Here is a 7,406-nt window from a genome sequence, read left to right on the forward strand (position 1 = left end):
AAACACTAAGCAGGTAACCCTAATGCTAATCCTAATTTAATCATTAAATGCTAATTTCCACTTAAAAAAAAGTAAACCTGCTCGTTTAAACCCAAAATAAATGCCCCTTGCCACCTCTAACTAGATCCTTAAGAAATTCAGCTAAACTGCCATAAAAATAAAAAATTAAATTTGAAATAAAGAAGCTCTAAAATAATGGCGGCAAACTACATCAGTGATAAAAAGAATAAATATTTAATAAAATTGAATTTTTATGCCTTGTATTGGTTTACTTTTTTCACAGTGATAGAATTTAATGATTGTGTGCTGCCCACTGTATACATATTGAAATGCATGCAGCCAATGGATCTAAACATGTTTGCTGATATATGACTGTCGCGTCCTTTGTAACATTGTTTTATTCTTCCTTATAGCAAACGAAACACACTGCACAGTGATTCAGTCGGAGCAAAGAGGAATCCGACAGGTGAGTGATGGAGAGGAATGCACTCATGGTCGGCAGTCTCTGTGTATGCAGCTTAAAGCATGTTACACTTTATATATTAACGTTATATTAACGTTCTGTCTTTCTGTCAGTACAGAGTGCGTTACATTAACGCACTCTTCTTAAAAATACTTTGCGCATATTTTTAAAATGTTTTACATTTATTATTACTTTATTCTATTATTATTATATTTTTTGTCTTGTTCTTATGGCACCAAACAGACCAGGCCAAATTCCTTGTGATGTACAAATTACTTGGCAATAAAACCTTTTCTGATTCTGATTCTGATTCAAATCAACAAGGAGCTGAAATACTCACCTTTAGTCACCGTTGACAGTTTGAAACAGCCTGAAAAACTCCTCGGCTGTAGGTTGGTGGGAGAGTGATCGTTTTAGCTTTAAATCTTTGTTTGCAAACTTTGAACCTGAAGAGCGCCTGTTAATATTTTGTGAGTGAGAGCTGTATTAGCTCCCTGAATTTTGCTTTCCATTCGGGGCTGCAATTCAATTTACATCTCACTGCACATTTTCGTGAGTTCCCTCGTTAGAGCTTGTTTACATCAATTGCAAGTGCTCACGTTTTGTGCGGCCTTGACAGCACATTAGAAAAATAATGAAGCACAGGTATATAGTTAAACAATGGCAACGGAAGAATTAAAGGAAGCGGACTCTCACTAAAATTGCAATGTAATTAGAAGTTACAAATAATCTCATTACAAGAACAGCAGGATAATGACTACATGAGGTGTGCTTGAACAGAAGTATTTGTATGCACTGAGGCTGGTTAGACTTTAATCATAGAGAGGTGTGAATGAATATAGCAACAGTTCACTATAAAACTCTAACCCAACCGGCTGCAGCACTGGCAAGGCAAGGGAGAACGAGACAGCAACAAAACAAAAGACGCTTGGCAGTTTGGTCGGGCCTGCAGATTCTGTAAACAAACCTAATATCTAAAGTTCCAGAACTTTTCCAGCTGAGCCCTATACTCTGCCTTGCATGAGGGTGTAAAATATTGATAAAAACAAAAACCTTTAAAACCGGATCTATAGCGAGCAAGAAGGCCAATTCTGTTATTTCTCAGTAATATTATTAGAAGAAACTTTGGAGACTATGTTCTTCCCGATATCCGCTTAATCTTTTGCACCTTTTCATTTAATCTGGACCAGTAATTGCATTTTTATTTTCTGTTCAGCTGTTCAATCTTATTGTATCTCTGTGTGTGCATTTTTTTCCCCTCTGACTGTTGTTTTATGCCTCAGCAAATGTATTAACAGTTAATCCCAGCGGTCAGATACCTGCTGACCTATTCAAAATTGTATCCTCTTATACAGACCTTGTTCCCAAGGAGCACTTCCCTTCGAAAATGTACGTAAAGCATTATACTTAAATTGCACACTTGCGCTGATACAGCATAACACGATTTATGAGCAAAGCTATTTACGTTCAAGATCTTTATTTTGTTGCAAAAAAAACTGTTAATGTCACTGTCTAAACATTTAAAAATACAAAGGTGCAGTTAGTTTTGGGTGTCAGTTTGAAACATCCACAATGTTGTGGTGAGAGGAGAGCTTTGCTTTGATTTTTGACGTGCGAAACCACAATGAAACACCTATCACATGACATTCATATAAAATGTTGTCAGTCAGGATCACAGCACCATGATGCAACAAATCATTCAAGGCTTAAGAATAAAACAGAAGCAGCATGCAGAGATGCCAGTCCAGCATGAAGGTCAGATAATGATCCAGAGGTTATTTGTCCAAAATTCCACCAAGTTCCATCAAATTCAACCTGATCATTTTTGAGTAACCATAGAGGTCAAAAGCCTGTTAGATGAACCTTGAACCTTGACAATAGATGAACATACATGTGCCAGTTGATAATGAGCTATACATGATACAAAAAGATTCTTAATTTACAGAAACAAAAACTAGGATAAATTCCATTTATCTCTGCTAGTTTTATTTTTTGCTCAAATGTTATCCAGTACATGGACCCGTACATGAATATTGTTCATGTAGATGGCAGCATGAATTGCCTCTTGAAAGACATCATTGCTGATGTAGCACAGCCGTATCGTGTCAAGTATTGTATATTCTCACTATGCATGACTGTGACTTCACTTGCATCGTGTTGCCTCTAAATTTTTTCAAATCGCTTTACCTTGTGCTTCCTTTCAGGGCAGAAGGCACAGGAAGCACCACTCATAGGACTGAAGACTGCCTTCACTCATGTTCAGCTTCATTAGGCAGTAGCTCGGTATGTATTTAGCGTTTTTTTTTTCCCCATAAAATACCATACACACGATGTTCCTGCAGCCTTCCCTGAGTTGGAAAAGTATAGTTTTTGAGCTCACCACTGAATTACTGTGTTCGCTCAATGCAAAATTAACTGGGTTAGCATCAGTTTGGACTTGAATAGATCGTGTTGTCACACAAAATCTCATTGAAGGTTATTTGTACCAAACATCATTGGAAGTTTTGTAACTTGTGTACTGAGTTTTGCTCTCAGTACACAAGTTACAAAAGTGCCCAGATCAAAATGATGATTTGATAGCCGTAACTGAAGAATGTTCTGATATGGTCAAATGATCTAATTAGATGGTCTAATCATAGTCTTTTCAGGTTAAAAATTTTCTCTGTAACATGCTTCTGAGAACTACCTCTCAAATCTATTTGCACCTATGAGCTGGAAGTTATCCCTGTTTTTGGAAATCGTACATGACAGCTGCGTTCACTGATCCATTTTCATAACAAGCCCGCCGCCAACTCCAAAGCAGCCAAGGGTGGAAATCTCACAGCCTGCTATGGATGTTGATGTATTTCTCAGTCTGATGCCACTGATGACACTCCAGTAACGTTCTGATTACAAAAGGGAAATGAAAAAAAGAAAAAAGACCCATTACTTTTATTTTGGTTTTGTTTGCATCACACAAAGAGTGTAGGCGCCAAACATCTTTGCAACCACCGTCATACTTCTTGCCATCAATCAACACATGGATTCACAGTGATTCTTGTCCATTAGGCAGAGCTGGGCTGCAGCCTCAGGTGCAATAAAACACTGGCAGCTGTTTATTTTGTTGGATTGCCAAGTTTATCACCTCTAGCAACGTTGTTCAAACAGCCACCACACGCATAATATGATATGCACATTCATTAGTTAATACAGCTTTTTTATGCATCTGTTTATGTGAGAAAGTAACCATAAACTTTTGTCTGTGTTGACTTGTGTTTATTGTAGCAGAGATAAAACTCAGAGATAATCAAATGTGGAGGGTGATGGGCAAATGACTCGGAGGTAAGGAGTTAATTGTATCAGTGATTGCTTGCTTTGGTCTTACAGTATAACTTTTTTCCCCGCTTATTTTGAGTTTATTTGACTTTAATAACTCTGTCTGAACAGGTGATGTCTGTAATGTGTTGTAAGCACATTCGAGAGACATTGTAATGCCTTTATAAAACTCTAGATGTTTATCATGGTCCATGAGACTGTCTAACCGTAAAAGGTTACCCATAACATTGTTGTTCATTTGGCACTAAGTTGTAAACAAATGTCAGTGCTAACTTTAGGTCCACCAGCTACAATACTTCCAAGAAAAAAAAAATGTTGTTCTAAGTTGTCAAGCATGAATATGAATACTTTTGTAAGGCTTTATGAATGCATGATGATATCTAATGAAAAATGCTTGTAATGCATTCAAGACATAATATTGTGACTAGACAGTTTTCGTGACTTCAGCTGCCATTTTACTGTTTTTTTTTTTAGATGTACTCATGAGCTTTGCTGTAAAACTCCAGTTTGTATTGCCCCATTCAATAGAGTTAGAAAAGCCTTCTAACAGTGTTTTCACAACACAAATCTTAAAGCATCTGAAAGTCTAGGTAGTCGAACCAATGCGATTTTTTAAAATGATCTTTAGTTAATAATGCAATGAAGTAAGGTCATCAAATAATTTGTTTTATTCTTGAACTGTCTAAAATTCATTTGAATATCCTTTACCTGTGGTTTTCTTAGAAAAATGTTTCCAGCAGGACCTTAAAGTTATCATTCCAGCAGCAACACAGATGAAAACGTTTGGTTAATATGACCAAAAGATTTAAAAAAAACAGCTCCGGGGAACAGTTTTATCGAATGAGAAACAAATTTAATTCCCTCTGTTGCCAAGAAATAGACATGAAGGTCAATTCAAATCTATTGTTCTCAAAGGTGGCAGCTGGTTAACTTGGCTTTTCACAAAGTTTGCCTGCATATGTTCACAGCTCAAGCTGAGCAATTTAAGCTGAAATTATGACTTTTTGAGGAGTTTTCATTAGAATTTCCAATTTTTTTCTGCCAAGGCAATGGAGGAGATTATTGAGTTGTTGACCCTATCAGTGGGAGACAATATCAGATTAGGTTGAGACAACACAATTTTCCGGGTTGGATCTTTGTATATTAAATTTTGGAGTTGGATAGAAGTAAAAAGTGAAATAATACATACACAGTGTTTTTTTTTTACAACATATTACACAATGGAAACTCCTCGATGTGTGTTGTATTCTTCTTCCAAGTTCCTTTTCCAGTTTACCCTCATTCTGTTTGGCTGTTGCTGATTTATTCCCTCACCAAAATATCTAGCATGCTCTTTTTTGTGCGAACCTGCAACATGTTGGCGAGCCTCTCCTTTAACCGCTTTGAGTCTTTAACACATAGCATTTAATGACTGCTGATAGAATGGCGATTTGCTTTTAATCTGGGGCCTTTGTTGACAACCCTGAAAATAAATCAGTGACTTGAAAATTTGGCCTAAAATCACAAAGTGTGAACAGGGATTTTGACTATCAGCTAATGTTAACCCAAAGGTCTATCCATCCATCCATTCATTTTCTGTACCCATTAAATCTAATTCAGGATCACAAGGAAACTGGAGCCTATCCTAGCTGCCATCAGGCAAGACGTGGGGTAAACCCTGGGCAGGTTGCCAGTCCAAGTCTCTTAGATCAATTAATATATTCTTTTCTGAAACTAGAACTTGTGAGCAAACAGTGGATCAGACTGAGACACATTAAACCTCCTACCCTTCTTGTCAGTCACTGCATAGCCCTGCCCTACTTTACGATGCTTTATCATCTCTTTTAATCTAAATGGGACTGTTGTAAACATGATATTTCAATACATAAGACATGAAACGAGCAATAAGACCACATAACTTAAGCTATATAACTCCAGGTCATTATTCAGGTGAAATGTAGAGTCCTTTACCCATAAGATTCCAGACAAATTGATTTTCCTGTGCGACCACAGGAGTGCCGTCCTGCTTGCCATGTGGTGCTGCAACATCTCCAAACTAATGAAAACACTGTCATGAATGCTGCATAACCTTTCCGCCAATAGATTACAATAAGAATTGCTGGTGGGAAGATTTTTTTATCTTCAGGCAGAGGCAGGTTAGCGGTTTCCTTCCATTTCTAAGCTAAGCTAAGATAACCAGCCACTGGTGTTATCATTGACTTAGGCTCAGACAGGAAAATAAGTATAAATATATGATTGGAAATAGACCTTGCACAGCTTGAGCAGATACCAACACATTCTGTAGTCATGTAATGATGCCATCTGCCATGGGTTCAGGCTGGCTGCGAGAGAGCGAGACTTCCTCAGATAGGAACACTCGCCAATTCTGTCAGCGACAGTGTGAACAAATAAATGATTGCTTCCAACTCCCATGCCGTCTTTCTTATTTTCTCAAATAATTGCATCTGTTCTCAACAAGACAATAAAGCTCATTTGAAAAGGTCTAGGTGGAAGTGGGTAGGTCTATCACCCTCTATATTCATTCCAAGGACGAGCTGATTGTCTATAGCTAAAAGCTGCATCTCCATACAAAAAGTCACCCTGGATGTCAGACGTTTGTTGACAGATTATAACTGGGGGATTCATAAAGAGACAGTCAGTGGATCGAGGGGAATTACCAAACTCCTTTTGATGCACACCCAGCCAAAATGTCAGACTCAAACAGGGCTCAAACAGCTACACACCAAGGACACAAGTGTCATTTGTCCCACTATTCAAAATCAATTCAGACAGGAGACTACACGCTTTACGCATGAATAGTACTGCGCATTATTATATAGAGACTGTAAGAAATAACTTGACATTTGGGGAAATATGCTCATTTGCCATCTTGTCACAAGCTAAATGAGAGTGTCTTTGGTACGATTTGGATGTCAGGCTGTTGAATATGAAGCTACGATTAATACGCAGATGATCAAGAAATAGTCTATTGCAAACATTAAAAAGTTGGAATATAGATATTTATTCTTTAAAAAGGTTCACACAATCAAAATTCAAAAATGAACAATTTAAATAGTCACTTCACAGGTACTGATTGGCTGATTGTTTAACATGGGATAGGGCTAAGCCAGCTGTTTACAGTATGTATCTTCAGCTTAAGAGTATAACTATATGTATGCACAAATGTCAAACTATTTATGTAAAGTACTTGTTTTCATTATTCAGTTTAATGTTTTCCCAGTACAAAATATACCTTTATCACTGCTTTCTTTGTCCTACAGGTATGCTGAGAAGACCATGATTTGGACACTTGGTGGACAATAAAAGGCTTAACTTGTGCCAAAGCATTTGAGTTTTATGATTTTTATTTATTTTTTGGGGGGGGGTAAAAAATAATTTTTTGTATCAACAAAAAACAAAAAGTATTACATGCTGTATTTGCTGCTGAGAAGACAGACGCACACATCAGGTATTTCGAATATGTAGTTTTTGACTACTTTTTGGCTCTCTTTCTTTCTTTGTAAAAAAGAATATATATATATATATATATATATGAGACTGCATCTTAGTTTAGCTGGGTTGAGATGTGTGTCATCTGGCAGATGCTGTCATTACCGAACTGACTGCACCCTGTGTCTATTTCCAGCTC

General features: G+C 37.2%; 1 protein-coding gene across 3 annotated transcripts in view; it reads left to right on the plus strand.

The window, feature by feature from the left end:
• The window catches only part of khdrbs2 (KH domain containing, RNA binding, signal transduction associated 2), a 73,868-nt gene extending 66,773 nt beyond the window's left edge, over positions 1-7,095 (plus strand). Inside the window, exons 9-12 of one of the 3 annotated variants that reach the window (XR_012770609.1) lie at positions 414-466; positions 2,668-2,746; positions 3,728-3,784; positions 7,039-7,095. The gene's annotated coding sequence lies outside the window, so the exon portion shown is untranslated. Of the gene's footprint in view, positions 1-413; positions 467-1,818; positions 1,854-2,667; positions 2,747-3,727; positions 3,785-7,038 lie in introns of those variants that run through there. The other 2 variants (XR_012770607.1, XR_012770608.1) reach the window with 2 other exon arrangements.
• The last annotated feature ends 311 nt before the right edge of the window (positions 7,096-7,406 follow it).

This window comes from Odontesthes bonariensis, chromosome 2 (assembly GCF_027942865.1).
Source record: "Odontesthes bonariensis isolate fOdoBon6 chromosome 2, fOdoBon6.hap1, whole genome shotgun sequence".
NCBI classification, from domain to species: Eukaryota; Metazoa; Chordata; class Actinopteri; order Atheriniformes; family Atherinopsidae; genus Odontesthes; species Odontesthes bonariensis.